The sequence below is a fragment of the Elaeis guineensis genome, chromosome 4, assembly GCF_000442705.2.
Source record: "Elaeis guineensis isolate ETL-2024a chromosome 4, EG11, whole genome shotgun sequence".
NCBI classification, from domain to species: domain Eukaryota; kingdom Viridiplantae; phylum Streptophyta; class Magnoliopsida; order Arecales; family Arecaceae; genus Elaeis; species Elaeis guineensis.
The window spans coordinates 117,517,356-117,539,422 of record NC_025996.2 but is presented as its reverse complement, the minus strand read 5'-3'; positions in this window follow the sequence as shown (position 1 = coordinate 117,539,422).

Sequence of the window (22,067 nt, the reverse complement as noted above, 5' to 3'; positions counted from 1 at the left end):
ATCTTAATTATAAATGTGATAAAAAAATTTTGATCATACTAATTTCAATCAAGGAGAGATAAGATTTTTTATTGTACCTCAAAGGGGCAAAAATTCCAAAATTGACTTGGAGGTGCCGAATTGTGAAGTATTCTTGAAAAGAGTTTGTGCTTTTACATAAAAGTATGCATGAGTATTGTGGTTGTCCCAAGAGGTCAGATTTTACTTACGGGCATTTTAGTAATATGATCACATACTCAAAAATACCAAGCCAGGATAAATTAGAGCATATAAGTTTTGGATTGAGCATCTTTAACTTAAAAGGATTTAGATTTCAAATTTCAAGGATGAAAACTTTATAAGGAGGGAGAATGTGAGAATCGATCCAATTGGATCTAACTTTATGTGAAGTCGGCAAGGCTTGCTGACTTCATCAAAAAATTTTCAAAAAAAAAAGGTATTGAGAAGCAATCGGAATAGGGAAAGATTGTCCCCTACCCGATCCCATCTCTTAGAATGGGACAAGGATGCATGGACGATTGGATGGGAGTCGCGAGCCTAGGCGGAATGGTCAGAGGATGTTTGAGATGGTTACGCCAGCACATAGCGAGACTTATCCATCTTAAACTAAGCTTATCCTTTCCTTTCTCCTTCTCTATTTAAACCCTCCTTCCGATTGATCCCCAACCAAAATCTCTCTTCCTCTCCCTTCTTCCTCTCCATCGATCGAACAGCCGTTGACTGCTGTAATTGAGCCTAATCATCTGAAACCTCCTCTTTTCTTCTCAAATTCTCTTTTCTTTTTCAGATCTAGAAGATTCTATGGGGCTTAGGATCGAGCAGTGAGGAGCATAAGATCTTAAGAATTTTATTTAGTTTATTTTTGAATAAATATTTTGGCCTTGATTATGATGAGATATTAATGAAATATATTTTATTTGAATAAAAATTATTAGATTTATTTTTACCACTATCTGAGTTGGATTGATGATTAATAAAAAGACAGGTCTTGCAAATTCTTTAGGACCTTATCCTAAGGAGTATACGGCCATCACGTGCCCAATCTGAATGCTGGATTCGGAGTGTGATAGTTATATTAAGGGATGAGGACTTACAAGAGGTTTGGATTTTTTTCAAGAAAATTGCATTTTGAGGTATACCTTCTTGATGCTACCTGTTATGATTTAAAGGTTTATTATGTATACTATCTTATGTCCTGACAAATTAGCTTTTTGCAATGTATTATGATGAAGTAACTTATAAAAATATAAATATAAATTATTAAATAGTTTGAAAATAAAAATAAAAATAGTTAAATTTTAGAAAATCAACTAAAATAATATACAAAAGCAATTTATAAGGCATGTCTGATGGTGAGTATCACATTTTTTCCGAGATCATGAGTCAGATGTCACAATAACCACTACATACTCACGAAGAACTCTTCTCACAAGCATGTAAGGCATCTCATCATAATATCCAAAGCAACAATGAACAAAATTTAAATAATTGATGTTCAACTTAAATTCAATAACTAAATCAAATATATTACTAAATAAAATTTCATGATCTTGCATCCAATCTTAATAAATATTTTTTCTAAAATAAAATATCAAAATTTATTGCTAGTTCATTCTCCCATATCAAATCTTCAAGTCAAACTAAACCTCTAAATGTCATATCTCCGATCCGAGATTTGTGAGTTAGGGGTCGTGGCAACCATCGTACATTAATAGAAAATTTTTTTCACAAGCATACAAAGTATCTCATCATGCTATCATAAAACAATAATGAAATAATTAGTCATAAATTAAATCTAAAATTTAACAATTAAAATTTAATTTTAATATATAAAATTTAACACGTATTCAAAAGTTCTTACATCAATTTAAATAAAATTTTTAATATAAAATAAAAGCATAGAGGTTCTGCTTTTAATCACTCTCCCGTACATATTCTTGTATCATTTTTGTGATATCCCAGGCATTAAAGCAATCAAAAGATTTGCATAGATCTTAAAGCAGCACAAAACAAAAAAAGAAAGAATTTGAGTCTTCTTTTTCCTGAATGACTCTTGAACGACTCCTAAATCGTATAGGTTCACATGACAAGATAATGCCTCTGTGATTGGACCCAACATGGATTTTTAACCATACATTGAGGCTATGCATGGTTTAAAAATGAGAGAGAGAGAAAATAGATATAATCCAATTCAATGTTTGAATTGGCCTATCCCCCAAGTTTCAATCTCAATTGAAACTTGTTATAGCAGAAATAAAATATGTATCAGAGAACACAAGAAAGAGCTCCTAAAGAGTGAGTAAAAAGATCGTCGAGGCTTGAGAGAATGTTGTTGAGGAAGCTTAATAATAAAAACTCTTTTTCTTCTTCTTGAAATCCTCAAGAATTTCAAGAGTTTGGTAGTTGAGAAGTAAATTCTCTCTCTTGATTGAACATTCAATGAATCTTAGATTTTCTCTTTCTTTTTCTTCTTCTCTTTCTTCTTCAAATGTTTGGTAGGCATTTAAAGCTCTTAGACAGTCCAAAATAGATTTTTGCTAGTTAGAAGTTCAAAACTAGCCATTAGAAGTTTTTTACAAAGTTCTATAGCTTCTACAAAACTAGCCGTTGGAGCCATCAAATGTAGTGGAGTCAACTCGGTAGGATCAACTTTTACTTGACTTGGGGTTGACTTGGGCTAATGATAAGTGTATAAATTTATCCATAGAAGTTATTAATTTATAGATCAAATTATTTTTTTTTTTTTAAAATTGATACTTCTTGTATATTTTACAGAAAAAGCTGCACCAACATGAAGAGCCTAATCTGCAGGCTTAGAGGGATCAAACGAGATAAAATGAAGTTAAAATAAAATTAAATTCAAAGCCGAAGATAAACCATATCAATTTATAAATCTATGGTCCACCATGGACCACTTGGTCATAGAAAAGTGGAAGAGCCGTGAAATGCTAATGGCTTAGTCAAGTGGGACCAAGATGTTGTTTGCATTTGAAGTAGGTGTTGCGGCGCATGGAACAAAAAAAATTCAAGAGAGCAAGTCATAAGATGTTTTAAAAGGAAGAAGATACGTGGAGGACTCCTGCGTGAACGATCTCATGCGGACATTTGGGGTGCGGGCGCGATGCATGAAGCGAACCAACAATTTTTTTAAAAAAAAAGAGGGAAGGAATGTGGCTGTATGAAAAAAATATTTGAATTTTTAGTCCCACATCAAAAAAATAAAATCTTCTCCCTGCTACACCTATAAATAAAGCCTAATACCTCCATTCATAGATATCTCTCCACCTATAATTCTTGTAGGGGATCTATGTGACAAGCAGACATACCCATCTTTTAAATTTTTAGCCACTTTTCACTTTCTTCCACCTTCCAATACACGAGAAGGAGAGTCAGCCAGGGGAGGTTGGTCTCAGGTCAAGAGAGGGAGAGAAATCTGTTTTGTAAGAAATTTTATTTTTTTCTATTCTAACTTTAAGTCTTATTAATGGCTTAGGAGTTAAAATTTTTTGTACAAAATTTTTATTCAGCAATAAATTTATTATTTTTTTCTATTTAATTTTTATAATTTTAATTTTTATAATAGATAGTTTAAATTTCTACATCTTTTAATTTTATAATTTTTAATTTTTGTAAGTTCAATTCTAGCAAGTAGAATTAGTCTTTATTTTATTTTTTTGACTTCAGATCAACTATGTCAGGCTAAGCATCCCTTTGGGATTTGCGATGAAGCTAGATCATGAATAGAAGCTTTCTTCATTAAATTTTTTTCGAGCTTTTAATTTTTAGAATCTTCTCCTTCATCTCTCTTGCCAAGAAATTTGATGGGTATCATTGGGTCAGAATCCATTCATAGTTCATACTTGATTCGGTACAAGAGTGATGATTAGTAGAAGGATCAAATTTTAAACCATCTCTTCTCTTTTTTTGTAGAAATCATGATGGGTTATAATTGGGTCAGAATCCCTTCATAGCCAATACTTACAATACAAGAAAAGTGAAGAAAGGAAGAGTTTCTTAATTAGGGTGCAAACAAGATACTTGATGGATCATAGTTGAGTTAAATCTCTTCATATCCATACTTATTAATATTTTATACCTTAATAAGAGAAACCATATGAAGGCTTTCTAACTCATTGGTCTAGTGGATTCAAAGCCTTAATTTTTTAGATAATTTACCTTTATATTTGATTAGTTTACTGCTTTAGCAGTTTATAATTCAACAAGCAATCTCTCTCTTTTTCTTTAAAGCTCGCCTGAGCAAGTATTTGAATACAGTTTAAACTCAATTCCTTATGGATCGACCCGTACTCATCAGACGTGCTACATTGCACACCTTGCACTGCGGTAAATTTAAGACACATCAAATTTTTAACGCTGTTGTCAGAAAATTTGGCATGTTTAAATTATATTTTAGATTCTTGTTCTTCGTACTTTTAGTTTTAGTTTTAGTAATTTTTTTTGTCTTTTTAGTTATTTTAGTCAAATCAAAATCTGTCCTGGCATAAGGTTGTCCTGGCATAACAGAAATTTACGTTGTATGGTTGTCCTAGGATAGATTTTGATTTGCATAAAAAAAATGCTACCTTTAATTCTTAGATTTCTTTTTTAATTGCTGCTTTATTTGCTTAGTTAATTTTTTATTTTTAATATAGAGTAGAATTCTCACATTTTATTTAGATTACATATGTTTTCTTTTATTATTAGCTGATTTAATTTTTTTTAGTTAAATCTTTTTTTTTTTTTTCATAACTCACTAATCCAAAACTTAATATTTATTTTAGTTTCTGTAATTAGATTAACATAAAAAAATACTAATCGCATAAGATTTAATTAATATAAAAAATAACTAAACTTTAAAAATCTTCTACTTTATTTGGTCACCTTGCTTTCTTTGCATTATATTTCCATAATATATCTTAAGAGCATCACCTATTAATCAGATAAGGTGGAGACTTGATCACCTTCCTTAGCCCACAAATCACCTCCTTGCATCTACATAACCTAATCCTTAAATAAAATTAATTAGATGCCAGCCTTAGGGATATTCGAGCTCATTAGGATAAGAAAATCCAAGAGTTGAATCAGGTTCAAGTGGGTTAGCCTATCGGTCTAGAAAGTGGTTTAACAACTACGTTCCAAAGAAAGATGGTTATCTACTTAGGTCCGTTGTGAAAGTACAGAGAACCTCCCACCAGTCTTACACTTACCTGGTTGATTCAGTTAGCCGATTTCGAATTTATGTGCTCGAAGGCAACCTTGGCAGTTAGGAGCTATCTAGAATTAGAAAAACCTTAGTCAGGACTCCTCTTCTTTTCTTTTCTCTTCTTTTGATTGAAAACTTATTGAAAAAAAAAATCAAAATCAAAAAATCAAAAAAAAAAGAAGAAAAAGTACCTTCTTCACTTTTTTCATGGAAAAGGGTGTCGGATCGACTAGTAAGAATTAATTGAATTTCTGTTTCAAACCCAACAACGTCTATAATGGGAGAACCCAATCAACCCCAAACCCTTAAGAATTTATGTTATCTAGTCGGTTCCGTCCAACCTTCTTGCATTAGGTTGCCCCAACCCACTGCAAACAACTTTGAAATTAAACTTAAGATTATCAACATGCTTCCAAAATTTACAGAAATAGAGGATGCATACATATTTATTAGAGAATTTGAAGAGGTTTGTGCAACATGAGGCTACAATAACTATCAGAAGACAAGGTTAAGCTAAGACTAATAAATTTTGCCATAAAGGACAATGCTAAAAAGTGGCTCTATAGTCTTCCAAACCAATCTGTCACAACTTGGGAAGGCTTTGTAAGAGTGTTCCTAAAGAAGTTCTTTCCCCATCACAAAATAGCTAGAATTAAAAATGAGATAAATCAATTTTACCAACTAGCTGGAGAATCATTCTGAAAATATTTTGATCACTTTAAGAACCTCTTAACCCAATGCCCACACCATGGAATAGAAACCTGGAGACTTTGCCAGATAATTTATGAAGGGTTAGATTCAAATTCTAAAATCATACTAGAGTCCATGTGCCAGGGTCAATTCATGTACAAGGAACCCAGGGTCAAATTCTAAAATCATACTAGAGTCCATATTTTATCTAATTGAAGACATTAAACTTAGTGCTTCTGAGAGGCAACTCAACTTTTTTTAAAAACTAATATTTTTTCTATTGAATAAATAGAGATACCAGTCTTTGGGCTTCGGACTTGAGACCAACATCGCACCAAGATCACCTCCAACAAAGAACACATATTCATCCAGTGATATCTTTCTTTTTCTGCATTGCATTACCTTTCCTCCTTCATTAGAAATAATGAATTTATGTTGGAGGATAAAAAAAAATGAATAAATCATGTCTTGAGTAAAATAGACTAAGAAAAGAATAATAAGAGTTAGAAAGTATTTGCTAATAACTGTAGTGAGTTAAGGAGTAGATTAGCTAGACATACTTTTAGTAATTTACTTAGATCATCTAAAGGATATTAGCACTTCTAATTATATATGCACATGACAAGGCAAAATAAGTGCTATTGAGAGGCCATCTAAGGACTCAATTATCATTTAAAATTGATGATTGATATACACTCCAATCAAAAATTTTAATTTAAGGAAAGAGCTACCTGCTTAAATAAAAGTGCAAAACATAGAGTATATGTGGATTACCTAAGCTTAGTAACTGGATCTCTGCACCTAAGTCAAGTGTGAAGTTTGCGTCAAATGGTAAAGGGAAGGCCAGGATGCTCAGTAAAAAAAAAAAAAAAGGGGGCAGTGTGAAAGCTACCTTAAGTTCATAAACTTTATTTGAGGGTGTATAAAAAATTAACCAAATAAAGTGATAAGAGAAGATACATTTATCCTTTACAAGCCAGCACTCGAATGCTAAGTGGGTTATCATAAACAAGTGCTGTAGATCTTTCGATGTATTCTAAGAAAGTATCTAATTATGCGAACTACGAAATTTACTTCTAAACTCAATATTTAGTTAGAGATACTTGCTAAACTCTTTGACTTTCAATCCTAGGTCTATGTTTGTAAAGAAAATCTTAATAAAATATTATCAAAAAAAATTTATATATTATATTGCTAAGGGACTAGCAATAAATAAGTTGGAGAGTGGGATAGGTATATAATTTATCCATAGAAATATTAATTTATGATCAAATTATCTTTATTCTTTTAAATTGATACTTCTTTGTATATTTTACAAAAAAAGAGCAGCACATATTAAGAGCCAATCTGTAGGCTTAGAGGGATCAAACAAGACCAAAATAGAGTCAAAATAAATTAATTCAAGCCAGAGATGAACCATATCAATTTATAAATCTGTGGTCCACCATGGACCACTTGGTCCATAGAAAGTGGATGAGCCATGAAATGCTAATGGCTTAGTCAAGTGGGATCAAGATGTTGTTTGCATTTGAAGTAGGTGTTGCTGGCGCATGGAACAAAACAAATTCAAGCGAGCAAGTCGTGAGATGTTTTAAAAGGTAGAAGATACGTGGAAGATCCTGGGTGAACGGTCTCACGCGGACACATCTGGGCGCGGGTGCGATGCATGAAGCAAAACCAATAATTTAAAAAAAAATGAGGGAAGGAACGTGGCGTATGAAAAAATATTTGAATTTTTAGTCCACATCGAAAAATATAAATTCTCCTCCCTGCCTGTACCTATAAATAAAGCCTATACCTCCATTATAGATATCTCTCACTCCATAATTCTTGTAGGAGATCTGTATGATAGGCAGGCTTATCCATCTTTTAAACTATTTAGCCACCTTGTTGTCACTTTCTTCTATCCTTCCAACACACAGAAGGAGAGTCAGCCAGGGAGAGGTTGGTCCAGGTCAAGAGAGGGAGAGAAATCTGGTTCTGTAAGAAATTTTATTTTTTTTGTTCTAACTCCAAGTCTTGTTAATGGCTTAGGAGTTGAAAATTTTTTGTATCAAATTTTTATTCAGTAATAAATTAGTTATTTTCTTTCTATTTAATTTCTATAATTTTAATTTCTACAATAGGATAGTTTAAATTTCTGCATCTTTTAATTTTATAATTTTTAATTTTTGCAAGTTTAATTCCAGCAAGTAGAATTAGTCTTTATTTTTTTTTTTGCTTCAGATCAACTATGTCTGGCTAAGTATCCTCTGAGGTTTGCGATGAAGCTAGATCATGAATAGAAGCTTTCTCCATTAAATCTATATTTTCGAGCTTTTAATTTTAGAGTCTTCTCCCTCACTCTCTCGTCAAAAATTTCATGGACTATTATTGGGTCAGAATCTCTCATAGTTCATACTTGATTCGGTGCAAGAGTTGATGATTATAGAAAGATCAATTTTCTAAATCATTTCTTCTCTTTTCTTATGAAATCTTGATGGGTTATAGTTGGATCAGAATTCCTTCATAGCCTATACTTGGACAACACAAGAAAAGTGAAGAAAGGAAGACTTTCTTAATTAGGGTGCAACAAGATGCTTGATGGATCATAGTTGAGTTAAATCTCTTCATGATCCATGCTTGTTAGTATTTTACATCTTAATAAGAGAAACCATACGAAGGCTTTCTAATTCATTGGTCTAGTGGATTCAAGAGCCCTAGATTTTTTAGATAATTTACCTTTATATTTGATTAGTTTACTGCTTTAGTAGTTTATAATTCAACAAGCATCTCTCCTCTTTTCTTTAAAACTCACCTGAGCAAGTTTTTGAAAACAGTTTAAATTTAATTTCTTGTGGATCGATCCGTACTCATCGGATGTGCTACATTGCATACGTGTGCTTGCGGTAAATTTAAGACACATTAGCTACATTCATCAAGTTAGGATCAATCCATTTTGGCATCTCTTTATCTTATCTGAGAGAGTCGACTCACCAAACTTGGGGTCGACACAAATTGACTAGAGGCCGACTCATAGTTTGAAGGTGTTGGCTCGAAGTCAAATTGAAAATGTAGCTTTCTATCTTGCCATGAGAGAGTCGAATTGCAATACTTGGGATTGATTCATAGTTCTGTGCAACTTAAGATTCTGTGCCAGAGTCATCTCTTCGAAATTTGAGGTCGACCCTTGGTTTCAACCATCCTTTGTCATAATGTGGTTTTCCCAAACTTGCTTTCCTTGGCCTTAACTTATGTAAGTGCTTTGACTTTCTTGGATTGAATTTAGCTTTTAAACTTTCTTTGATACAACTTCAACAACCATTAGTTCCATCATATACTCAAAGACTTTATCTTTATCAAAATTATTCCTTAGATTAATAATTTTCTTGGAGAATCCACTTGTAAGTCCTTTTCCCTTAGGTTGCATTTGGTAGCTGGCAATCTATCCAGAATGCTGGTAATTTATATGGTTATCTGGATTACCACATTTGATATGCTTTTTGGGTTAGTATTCTAGATTTCTTGGCAATCCAAATTATCTCCCATGAGGTAATTTGGATTACCAAGGGGAGGGATGGCTATCTAGATTACCACTACTTTGGTAATCTTATAATTTTTTTGGACAAAAATACTCTCAAAAAATTTGATCGATCTTCTTCCTCGTGATGGGCAGTGGAAAGAGGGGGGGCCAAAATCGGCACCCTCTTTTACAAAATCTGATTGGCGGTGGCTGAAAACCAACCAATCGGTAGGCCTCCATCATCTCCTTGATGGCAGCCGTCGGCAATCAAGGGGAACCTCGTCTATTGAGTCCAGTAGTCTCCACTATATTTTATTTATTTTTTTGTTTTTGTTTGGATGATCGAGCACTGGTGAGCCACATCCAGCGCTACCAACGATCCTATTCGTGGTGCTCCCTAGCTAGACGGTCGTCTGCAGTGGCAGCAAAGGAGGGGAAGAAGGGTAGATAGTGGGAACCACCGACCCTTCCTTCTCGATTTTTTTTTTTGATGATGAGAGAAAGGAAAAATCAGGCTCGACAGAGATCAAATGCCATTGGTCACCACTGATGGCGTCGTGCCAGATGACCGCACGTGGAAAGAGAAGGCGGCCGGCCATTCAGAAAGAAGGGAGCATGGTGGGGAAGAATCAGCCTCTTTCTCCTTTTTTTTTTGTCTATTTGGGATCACAGCGAGGCATGGCAGAATCACCAGCCCCTCACTGCAAGCTCGTGCCAGTGGCCGCTGGAGCACGTCCAACAGCGATAGGAAGAAGAAGAAGAAGAGGGACGGCTCGTCTCCTCTTCTTCTTCTTCTTCTTCTTTTTGGTAATTATAATATATATATTATAATTTATATTTTTATAATATAAATAATATATAATGATGGAATATTATAATATATAATATATTTTTCTTTTTTTATTTTAAAAATTAAAATCTTATGCATGAGGTGTGATTTTTTAATAAATTTGATTTAAAGGTATTTTGAAAATTTGATGTTATATTACCAGTAATCTGATTGTCATATACCAAATATGTCAAACAAAATTCTCCGTAATTTTACTGCAATATTACCTGCCTGTAATCTGATTGTCATACCAATATGTCAAACAAAATCTCCGTAATTTTACTGCAATATTACCTGCTGTACCAAATACGTAAGCACATTACTGTAATTATATTACTGGCAATCTACGTTACTGATAATCCAGATTATCCAATGATGTACTAATGCCACCTTAGTGTAATAATCTAGCTTTTGATACAGCTCAACTCTAAACTATCTTCATATTAGAAGAAAAGATATTCCTGAATATCTAATTTTTCCTACCTAGCTCGATGTGCCAGTAGGCTACCACCAGCATATTCCATGCCTTCCTTTACAATCTTCTTAATATACCTTAACCTTTATAGTCCTAGAAGACAAGTCACTTCTAATAGTGCTCTTCAAACCATTAGCCAAAGACTGCAGTGTGTTGACCTTATAGCTGTCTCTATAGGTGGCAAATACATGGTTGACCCTTTCTTCCTCTTCTCCCATAGATACAAATGCATAATATTAGTTACATTTATTTCTTCAGATTGTTAAGGTAAGATGCCTTTACTCACAAAAGCCATAGTACACCCTTGCCTATATTGCATTGTTCCAAATTGATGCAAAGAATGGTGGAAGAGTCCCCCACTTTGAAAGAAATCAGAGAAGGCTTCAGTGGAAAGACTATGGTTGGTTCATCTCCAAGCAATTTTATCCCTTGCTCTCATAAATCAGCACATTTTGAAGGAGATGGTACACCTATCCTGCCTCATCCTCTTCCTCCCTAATTAATCAGAACATATGTGACAATAGGCTGCACTAATGCTTTGCCATATTCAATAAAATATAATTCCTCATTGTGCCATTTTTTTTTATTGGCAATTAAACTAAAGTGGCAATTTATGATTTGACCCATCAATCCAACCTGCAACTAATCCGTTTTAAGCAAGTCTAACTTAGGTGCAAATTGGCTTAGATCTTAAATTGGGTTAACCCACCTATACCAATTTATTTAACAAGCTGGGTTCAAGTTTAGATCTTTGGTCTGTTTGACATATTTAGATTCATTTAAACATATTTAATCCATTAAAACCAACTTAACCTATTGAACCCATTTAAACAAATTTGACTTGTTTAGTGAACAGGTTATGCGAGTTGGATTAGGTTACCAATTTTAATAACAAATTGGGTTCAGATCTATATTTTTTTATCTATTTAATAAACAAGTTGAGTCTAGGTTGATAAATTTTTAGCTCGATCCACATCCAACCCACCCCATATCCAACCTAACCTAACCTAATTGCTACTCCTAACCAACACCAATTTAAGGAACAATGAAGAAACTCTAAGCCAAGAATACTTCTTGTTTCTCCTTCTTCCTTATCAAAAACAAAACAAAACAAAAACCAAAAGAAAACAAAGAAAAAAAAACTCCTGCTTCTATATAATACCTTTCTACAACTATGTATTTTTATCAGATCAGACATTCATTTCCTGATAGAGACTTCAATCAGGAGATCAAATGAAGGTGCACAAAATTAGACCTGGTCCATCAGCCAGTAAATACCACAATAAAGGAAAAACAAGTGTTGTTTGCTCCTTTTGCATGCATGGGGCTGGCTTTTCATGCTCAAGGCAATACAGTTTCAACTAAAGATAAATTTTAGAGAGAACATCGTCCGAGACCTACACTATGCTATCTTCTTTTTGCCACTACTCAAGCTTTAGTAGAAAAATCGAAAACTCTTAATTCTAGCCTGAAAAGGTTTGTCCCACACCTTCTTGTATTTTGTATACAAAAAGTCTAACTACTACCGTATAATCCACTCTTTACTGAGAATTACAAGTACAGTCATCAGAATCTCCAATGATCTTCTTTTCTCAAACATGAGATCTACTGTTTCAAACTAGATTAAATATGGTTTACGTGAATATTTTCTTAAGAGTATATAAATTACATTTAGCTAGTAATTTATCATCTAACTAGAAATTTATCATACTTATAGAGTGCATTACCAACCCATAAGAACAATTCAAATGTAACTCATTTAAGCTAGTTGCTGGTTGCAGAACTTTTCCTTCCACTCAAAATAAGGATTTCATTTCCTCCGAAAGAGACCAAAAATAAATAAATAATGCTAAAGACTTTTTCCTATAATTGTGCCAGTAAATTTCACATTTAAATTCAATGACGAAACAAGCAAAAGAATAATGCCTCAAAAATTTTTTATCAATGTCCCAACCAAAGGGAAAAGAAAATGGTCTACATTTAACTGAATGAAAAATTATAATCTATATGCTATTTGCCGATATGAGATTCATAGACTATCCAGCATGTGGCTGATGTATGGAACAAAGCAACGATCAAAACCCGAGCATGTCAAGCTTCTTATCTCATCCCATTGCCCGCTATTTATCCTGTAGACAGCCAGCCCATACTCCTCTTTGCTGCTTCCCCATGTCACGAGAACACATTTCTCACCATCATAGAAGATCGGCACACTATTCAAGTAGTGTCCACTCCCTTGTGTTTCTATACAGTGCTTGAGCTCCCATCTCCTGCTTCCATAGTCTTCGAGCACCCAAACGAGTATGTCTCCCCTTTTAAACTTCACTACACTCATGTGACCATCGACAACTCCAAGCCAGATGCTTATGTAGCATGCAATTGATATAGGCCTCAGCTCATCCGGCAATGCCAAACTGTAGGCCACTTCTTGCTCCACGTTGAATGCAAGAATGTCTTCTCTTTCCCTCAACCAATGCAGTGCACCATTGAAGAAAACAGAGCCTGCCGACTGAGGAGGTGTTTCCTAGTGCAAGATATGGTTGCATTTGATAATCTCCACGTATTAGCCTCAGAAGAGTACACATAGAATTTATAGCATCCACCACGAGCTTCCTGACGCACCCTCTCAGTAGCAACCACCTTGAAATTGGCAGTGGATATGGTTGGATCAAAGGCAAGTCCAAACTTGGTGTCATTGTAGCAGATTTCCAGGTCAGGAATCTGCCTTGAATATTTCGTGGTGGGGTTGCACAAAAGGTCTCGAATGGGAGGAAAGACTTGGATCAATAGAAGCCCGTCGCAAGCACATTTGAGTGAGATTGTTTCTGCTTGTGGACCAGGGAGTCCAAGACTTGTGTCAGGGACTTCACCTGCATTATGCTCAAGAGGGAAATAGGTGAGCCTTCTTCCCACTGAATATGTGGTTGCGCTGAGGATGCCGAGAACATTTTGTGTTGACCTCTGAGCTTGGATAGTCTTGAGATAAGGGTCTGAAATCAGGGTCTTCCACTTTTTGCTGATCAACATGAATCGACCCAGAGCTTTTGCAGGCAAGCGTGAAAGGATTTCATGTAGAAGATGGTCATCCCAACGTCGCCGCCTCAACCATAAGCTTCTTCCCTAGAACAGAAAATACTCAAGTCAAAGAGCTAAGAAACATTGAGAAGCAATGAAAGATGCGAACATGCATATTTGTTTTTTTTTTTTACTATAGTTTCTTCATCCAAATATTTATTGCTGGTTAGATTTATAAGAGGTCTTCCTATCATGTGATCTATTCCTATATGTGATATTTAGCTATCATTTCTTCAACATAGATGTTTGGGGACATTGTATCAGATAGTAGCCTGTACGATGTACATCTCTGGATACGAAGAAGTACCAAAAAAAAAAGAGAGAGAGAGAGAACAATTTTTAGACTTGCCAAGTTGCCAAGATAAAAAGCTAACTCAAGGGAACTACTACAAGTGTCCAAAACATAACCAGTTATGTGTCTGATCAAAGTAATCATGTCATTAGAAAAGAAATTAGTGACCACAATTGAAAAGACCATTATGCCATTCTCAAAAATTGATTCTTTCAAATATGGTGTGCAAGACATAATATCTTTTGGAATTTTCACAGGATGAGAGGTAAGAAAGCCATCCACCGGCAGGCAGCAGCCAAGGAGTTGGAGCAGAGTATTCATTTGGTCAAAGCACTTGCTGCCCTCCAAGAGGATCCATCCTTCACTCTTCCCAAGATGAAAGTAAAGATTTCTCAATCACAGATGGAGGATCGCATGGAAGAATAATGATAATTCAGGCAATCCTCTCACATAGAGGCATAGAAAACTCAATTCAACATCTTTTTATGCTGTGGTTAATATAGTAATGGTGCCTGTGGTTAGTAAAACGCGGTCCTTGATAAGAGGGAACAGAGATGGATTTACTCACTTGGCTGAAATTATGTGTCTCTTCTGAGTTGCCTCTGTGTGCTCGCTAAGCACTTCTTATTTTAATTTTTCTTTCAGAAATCTGTTTCTTTTGCATCCAAACCTGAATTCGTTTCTAAACTTGCTTGCAAATTTTTGCAACTAAATTGTAGATTGTCATTGGACTATCTAGGAGTTGCCAGTGTGAAACTAGCATTTGACATGATTACGATCATGATTTTAGTAATGCTGTCATACAAGAGTCTTGTACACCAAGTTTGAAAGAATCAATTTTTGAGAATGGCATAATGGTCTTTTCAATTGTGGTCACTAAGTTCTTTTTCTAATGACATGATTACTTTGAACAGATACATAACTGGTTATGTTTTGGACACTTGTAGTAGTTCCCTTGAGTTAGCTTTTTATCTTGGCAACTAGGTAAGTCTAAAAATTATTTTGCACATTCATCTGCCAAATCGAATGAATTAAATAGCTCGTATTTTTATTGTTTTCCAATTTGTTGGCGAATTTCTTTTTCGATATCAAATATTTGATTTTTAGGGTGGTTGAAAATGTTCCATTGAACAAACAATGATACTTTAATTTTTCTAAGTTAGGACTTACTTCAAGTTTCAATAATTGGAAGAAATCAGATTTGCTTCACTTTGTGCGTGCTAATCAGTAAGCTGATTCAAACAAAGGATGTCCATAAAATAAAAGATCAACATGTCCGAGTAGGTGCTGGAGCAGCACATTACTGAAGATCATGATATTTAACATGTCTGAAGTTGTACTAATGGATGCAGTTCTTAACACGTTTCAGGAGTTCTTTGGAAATTGATGTGGAAGCCATCACAAAAACTTTGAAGTTGTTCTGGCGAAGGAAGCACCATGTTATAAATTGGCTTTTGAAGGGATTTTGATAAATCACATATTGGCCTGACAAATCAAATTAATTAAGTAGAAGTACAAATTTCACTCTCTCATAATTTCATGTTTTCACAGTTTTTGAAAAATTTCTTTGCTCGATTTCAGATTATTTGATCTTTAGGGTGGTCCGATTTGTCAAGTGATCAAACCATGATAGTTTTAGAGTTAGGACTCCATAGTGGTTACTCAAGTTTTGTTAACTGGGGAAAAAAAAAAGATTTGCTTCAGTTTCTGCTAATGAGTAAGCTGGGCTGATGAGCCAACCACATATTCCACTCAAGTCATGACCATCTCAGCAGCTTCCAACAATATGCAGCAGTAAGAGAGGCAGATTTTTCCCATATCAGATTTTATACATAAATTGTATGAACTCCCATAGGAATTGTAATTTGTTCTTTGTCTGCATAGAATAAACTTGCCTTCGATCAAAAAGAAAAACAAAAGAAAAAAAAAAGCAACACAAAGGAGAGAAGCCTACAGAGGACTGAAGAACAAGGGAGGGCTAAAGATATCTAAACAGCGTTTCTTTTGCTTTAAAAAAATAGAGAAAATTACAGAAAAATAGAGAAATTTACCAAAAAAAACAAATAGAGAAAAGGGTGTTTGAAGGAGATAGACAAAGAGCAGGCAAAAATCGTACCTGCGAGGAGGAGAAGGTGCACGCGGGGGTCATCGGCGTAAAGATTTGTTTTCTTTTTTTTTTTTTTTTTTACAGTGAGGAACGTATTTATAGTGGAACGTAGTGTTAACGTAGAATCCCAATCCTTGACAGACTCGAACCAATCATTGATGTGCTGTTTTTGGGAAGTTTTCTTTTTTTTTTTTTTTTTTCCACGGATGACCTCATAGATGAATCCAAATCCTTCCAAAATTTGAACGGATCCTCTACAGCCCTATTTTTGGTAGATTTTTTCTTTTTTCTTTTCTCTTTTTCTCTTGCTTTATGATTCCACCGCCCTTCCCACCACCGGCGGAGACGAGCTGGAAGAGAGAGAATGAACAGAGACGGGGAAGAGAGAGCAGAACAGCTAGGGTTTTTTGGGCTGGCCCGAACCTAGCTCGAAATTTATTAGCCCAGGTTTTAGACTCGAACCCAACCCAAAAAGTCTCAAGCCTGACCCTAAGCCAGACCCAACCTTGCCCTAACTCAGTTAGCTCAACCAATAAGTCACAGGCTTCAGTTATTGCTGGCTGCCATGGTCATTAGCTTTTTGTATTTAGAATTATAACATGAATATGTCGCACATCAGGAGCCAGTGGATTGTGTGGGCAATCATATAATTGTCTAAATTCTCCTCTTCTATTGCAAAAGACAATGAGGAGGAGGACCAAAATGTTATGGACACTAATGTGATTGAGAAGTGCATGCCAATGGAGCAAGACAGCAATGAGCCCACCACATCACACTTCCAGAATAATAAGTCACATAAGGGATTTTAAGTTGAACCAAGTTCTTGTTGGTTGCTTGTAGTCAAATAGTACAAACCAAGGTCTTGTTGGTTGCTTGTAGTCAAATAGTACACTTGGGGTACCTACAATGCCATGCTTAAATGCAAGATGTGACTCAGATTCTTATAGTCTGATAAATAGAATAATATAACATTGTTATGTATGATCGTATGCTTCTAATTATATCATTACTATAATGAGATAGTGTCCAGAGAAATACTTATACATCAATTAGTACATAAATAATACATTCTGTATTATGTTACAATATTGTACATCGTCATTATGCAAATATACTCTGTGTTGTATGTGAGAATTGGTATATTTCAAGGTATCAGATTCTTACAATATTGTAATATTGATATAGCATTATGATATGTATGTTACTTGTTATAGCCCAAAAAAAAAAAAAAAAAAACAGAGTATGCAAAACCGGGAAGAAGACTCCCGGTAGGAGTCTTCTTCTCCGGCGAAACCCATGGAAATTAGGACTCCTAGGACCCCTCGGAGTCCTAGGGTGCTCTATAAGAAGACCCCTTCCCTTGAGACCGATCATCGGCCTCTTCTCCCTCTCCTTCCTTTGATTTTTCCGAAATAAAGCCGCGGTCACCGTTTTGATTCTCGCCGTGATCGCCGCCGATGAGGTCTCCGGAGGCTGAGGTGAGTCTCCTTCTTCTTTTCCTCTTTCTTCTCCTTCCTCCCCGTGCATTTGTGCGCAGCTGCCGGCGACGAAAGTCGCCGATTTCCGGTCGGGAAAGACACCCTGTTTTTGAGCTCTTTTCCTTGAATTTTCCGGCGCCGGCGATCGGAATTGATCGCCGGCCACCGCTCCTCCGTGACCGGGGGAGTGGCCCCCCGTCGGCCGCCGGCCTCCGCCGTGGCGGCCGTGGCCCGAACGGCCGGTCAAGGCTGAGGGGACGCCGGTCCCCTGTTCCGGCACGGGAAGAACCGAGAAGAAGAAGAAAAAAAAGAAAAGAAAAGAAAAGAAAAAGAAAAGAAAAGAAGAAAAAGAAGAAAAAGGAAAGAAAAAGAAGAAAAAAGAAGAAAAAGAAAAAGAAGAAAAAGAAAAGAGAGAAAAAAAAGAAAAGAAAAGAAAAGAAAATAATAATAATAATAATAATAATAATAATAATAATAAAAATATATATATATATATATTATATATATATTATATATATATATATATATATATATATTTATATATATATATATATATGAACAAATAAGTAAGTAAGTAAATAAATAAATAAATAAATAAATAAATGAAATTGATGAGAGAGAGAGTTTCTCTCTCTTCTCTCTCTTCTTTCAGATTGAACCCTGATTTTCTCTCTCTGGAATTGGACTTTCTCTCTCTACTTTCTCTCTCTAGAATTTTCTCTCTCTAGGATATTTCTCTCTCTTGATGGATTTCTCTCTCTAAAATTATCCTTCTAGGATTAGCATAGGGGAAGGCTTTATCTGATGATTCTGATCGAGTTTAGAGACGAGTCTGATTTTAAGCGAGATTTTAATTTTGGGATTTGTTAGATTTAATTTTGAATTAAATTAATGTAAAAATATAATTTTGGATAATAGGCACGGAAGAATCTCCTAGAAGTTAGTCGATCTATTCGTTCAGTGCTCCGTGAAAGGTAAGTAATGAATCATCTTCTCGAGATATTCCATATTTATTCTGAAAATAAATAATTATTCTCTGAAATTATGCATGATTTATGGAATTATGTTTTGAAAGAAAAGTGCTTTTGAAATATTATGGTATATCGATTTATGCACATGTTTAGTGAAAGATTATGATATATATTGTGGTACTAAGTGTTTTGATATAGATCGAATTTATGCTCTCAGCCTAACTATGTTTCAGTGGGCCCCGCCAATGGGGATTATACGTTGGTACTTTGTGGACCCTGCCAGTGGGGGTTGTGCGCTGGTATTTGTGGACCCTGCCAGTGGGGGTTGTGCGCTGGTATTTCTGGACCCTGCCAGTGGGGGTTGTGCGCTGGTATTCTGTGGACCCCGCCAATGGGGGTTAAACGTTGGTCATAGTCGAGGCTGTTGAGTTACGAATGTTTTGAATCGAATCGAATTTATGATTATATTATATGTGAATATTTAAAAATATTGGATTTGCATTAAATCAGCATGAAATATATTTTTATGTTTAATTGCAATATTTTCTTGAAAATTATATGATATCTGAAATATCTGGTAGAGATGCTTGTTACTTACTGGGCTGTCTAGCTCATTACCTTTCTTTCTATTTTTCAGATTCAGATAATTAATTTCGAGCGTGGGAAGAAATATTGGGACAGAGCTTTTAGAGGCGAGATTTAGCATTGTCAACTTCATTGAACTTAGATCTATTATTTTGTTTTAGCAAAAATTTTATTAGATGTAAGACATTTGATTTAATTACTTGAATTACAGTTGAATAATAATTATTTGAATTTATTCCGCTGCGATGCATTGATATCGTGATGAGATGCCTTGCATGCTTATGGAGAGAGTTCTTCATAAGTATGCGGCAGTTGCCGCGACCCTCGATTCACAAATCTCGGGTCGGGGGCGTGACAATTAATATGGTATCAGAGCATAAGTGGATAAATTATGACACATAGAATTTGACATAGTATGAGTGTAGGTGGGTAAACATTAGGAATATTGGGACGTTAGAATATGAGCATCATAATAAACCCATCATAACAAATAGATAAATGAATCTAATAAGGTTTTACTACTACAAGGTTACCATGCCTCCCCGTAGAATGACAAGAACAAGAGTTTATTTATTTGAAGCAAAAGGGTATGAGTGTGATTGAATATGAAGCAAAATTTACAGAGTTAGCAAAATTTTGCTCCGAGATTAGTGGATGGTGAGCAAGAACGTGTTCACAAGTTTGAGATGGGACTGAGAACTGAGATTCGAAAACAAGTGGTTCCATATGAATTGACAACTTATGCAGATGTGGTAAACAAAGCACTGATAATTGAAAGGGAAGTCAATGAAGAACGCATGGAAAGGGAAAGAAAGCAAAGAAAGAGAACACAATCAAATGATACCCAAGGGCAGAATAATAAAAATATCAAAAGATCAACTAAGGGAGCAGTAGACAATAAGACTCAACAGATTGATGGTGAGCCGTGCTCCAGATGTGGCAAAAATCATGCAGACAAGGATTGCTATTGGAATACCGGTGCTTGTTTCAAATGTGGTCAGAAGGATCATAAAATTGCTAGCTGCCCGCTAAATACTGAAAATCAAGTTGGCCAAAGAACTCATGAAGGACAACATAAGGATGGCGGACAGATTTCTAAAACCCATAGAAGAGTTTATGCGCTTACTCAACAGAATCCACAGGCTTCCAATACAATGGTGACATGTATGAAAAATTTCGAGGACAAAATTTTTTTTTAGGGGTGAAGAATGTTATAGCCCAAAAAAAAAAAAAAAAAAAACAGAGGATGCAAAACCGGGAAGAAGACTCCCGGTAGGAGTCTTCTTCTCCGGCGAAACCCATGGAAATTAGGACTCCTAGGACCCCTCGGAGTCCTAGGGTGCTCTATAAGAAGACCCCTTCCCCTTGAGACGATCATCGGCCTCTTCTCCCTCTCCTTCCCTTTGATTTTTCCGAAATAAAGCCGCGGTCACCGTTTTGATTTCTCGCCGTGATCGCCGCCGATGAGGTCTCCGGAGGCTGAGGTGAGTCTCCTTCTTCTTTCCCTCTTTCTTCTCCTTCCTCCCCGTGCATTTGTGCGCAGCTGCCGGCGACGAAAGTCGCCGATTTCCGGTCGGGAAAGACACCCTGTTTTTGAGCTCTTTTCCTTGAATTTTCCGGCGCCGGCGATCGGAATTGATCGCCGGCCACCGCTCCTCCGTGACCAGGGGAGTGGCCCCCGTCGGCCGCCGGCCTCCGCCGTGGCGGCCGTGGCCCGAACGGTCGGTCAAGGCCGAGGGGACGCCGGTCCCCTGTTCCGGCACGGGAAGAACGGAGAAGAAGAAGAAAAAAAAGAAAAAGAAAAGAAAAGAAAAGAAAAGAAAAGAAGAAAAAGAAGAAAAAGGAAAGAAAAAGAAGAAAAAGAAGAAAAAGAAAAAGAAGAAAAAGAAAAGAGAGAAAAAAAAAGAAAAGAAAAGAAAAAATAATAATAATAATAATAATAATAATAATAATAATAAATATATATATATATATATATTTATATATATATATTTATATATATATATATATATATTTATATATATATATATATGAACAAATAAGTAAGTAAGTAAATAAATAAATAAATAAATAAAAAAATGAAATTGATGAGAGAGAGAGTTTCTCTCTCTTCTCTCTCTTCTTTCAGATTGAACCCTGATTTTCTCTCTCTGGAATTGGACTTTCTCTCTCTACTTTTTCTCTCTAGAATTTTCTCTCTCTAGGATATTTCTCTCTCTTGATGGATTTCTCTCTCTAAAATTATCCTTCTAGGATTAGCATAGGGGAAGGCTTTATCTGATGATTCTGATCGAGTTTAGAGACGAGTCTGATTTTAAGCGAGATTTTAATTTTGGGATTTGTTAGATTTAATTTTGAATTAAATTAATGTAAAAATATAATTTTGGATAATAGACACGGAAGAATCTCCTAGAAGTTAGTCGATCTATTCGTTCAATGCTCCGTGAAAGGTAAGTAATGAATCATTTTCTCGAGATATTCCATATTTATTCTGAAAATAAATAATTATTCTCTGAAATTATGCATGATTTATGGAATTATGTTTTGAAAGAAAAGTGCTTTTGAAATGTTATGGTATATCGATTTATGCACATGTTTAGTGAAAGATTATGATATATATTGTGGTACTAAGTATTTTGATATAGATCGAATTTATGCTCTCAGCCTAACTATGTTTCAGTGGGCCCCGCCAATGGGGATTATACGTTGGTACTTTGTGGACCCTGCCAGTGGGGGTTGTGCGCTGGTATTTGTGGACCCTGCCAGTGGGGGTTGTGCGCTGGTATTTGTGGACCCTGCCAGTGGGGGTTGTGTGCTGGTATTCTGTGGACCCCGCCAATGGGGTTAAACGTTGGTCATA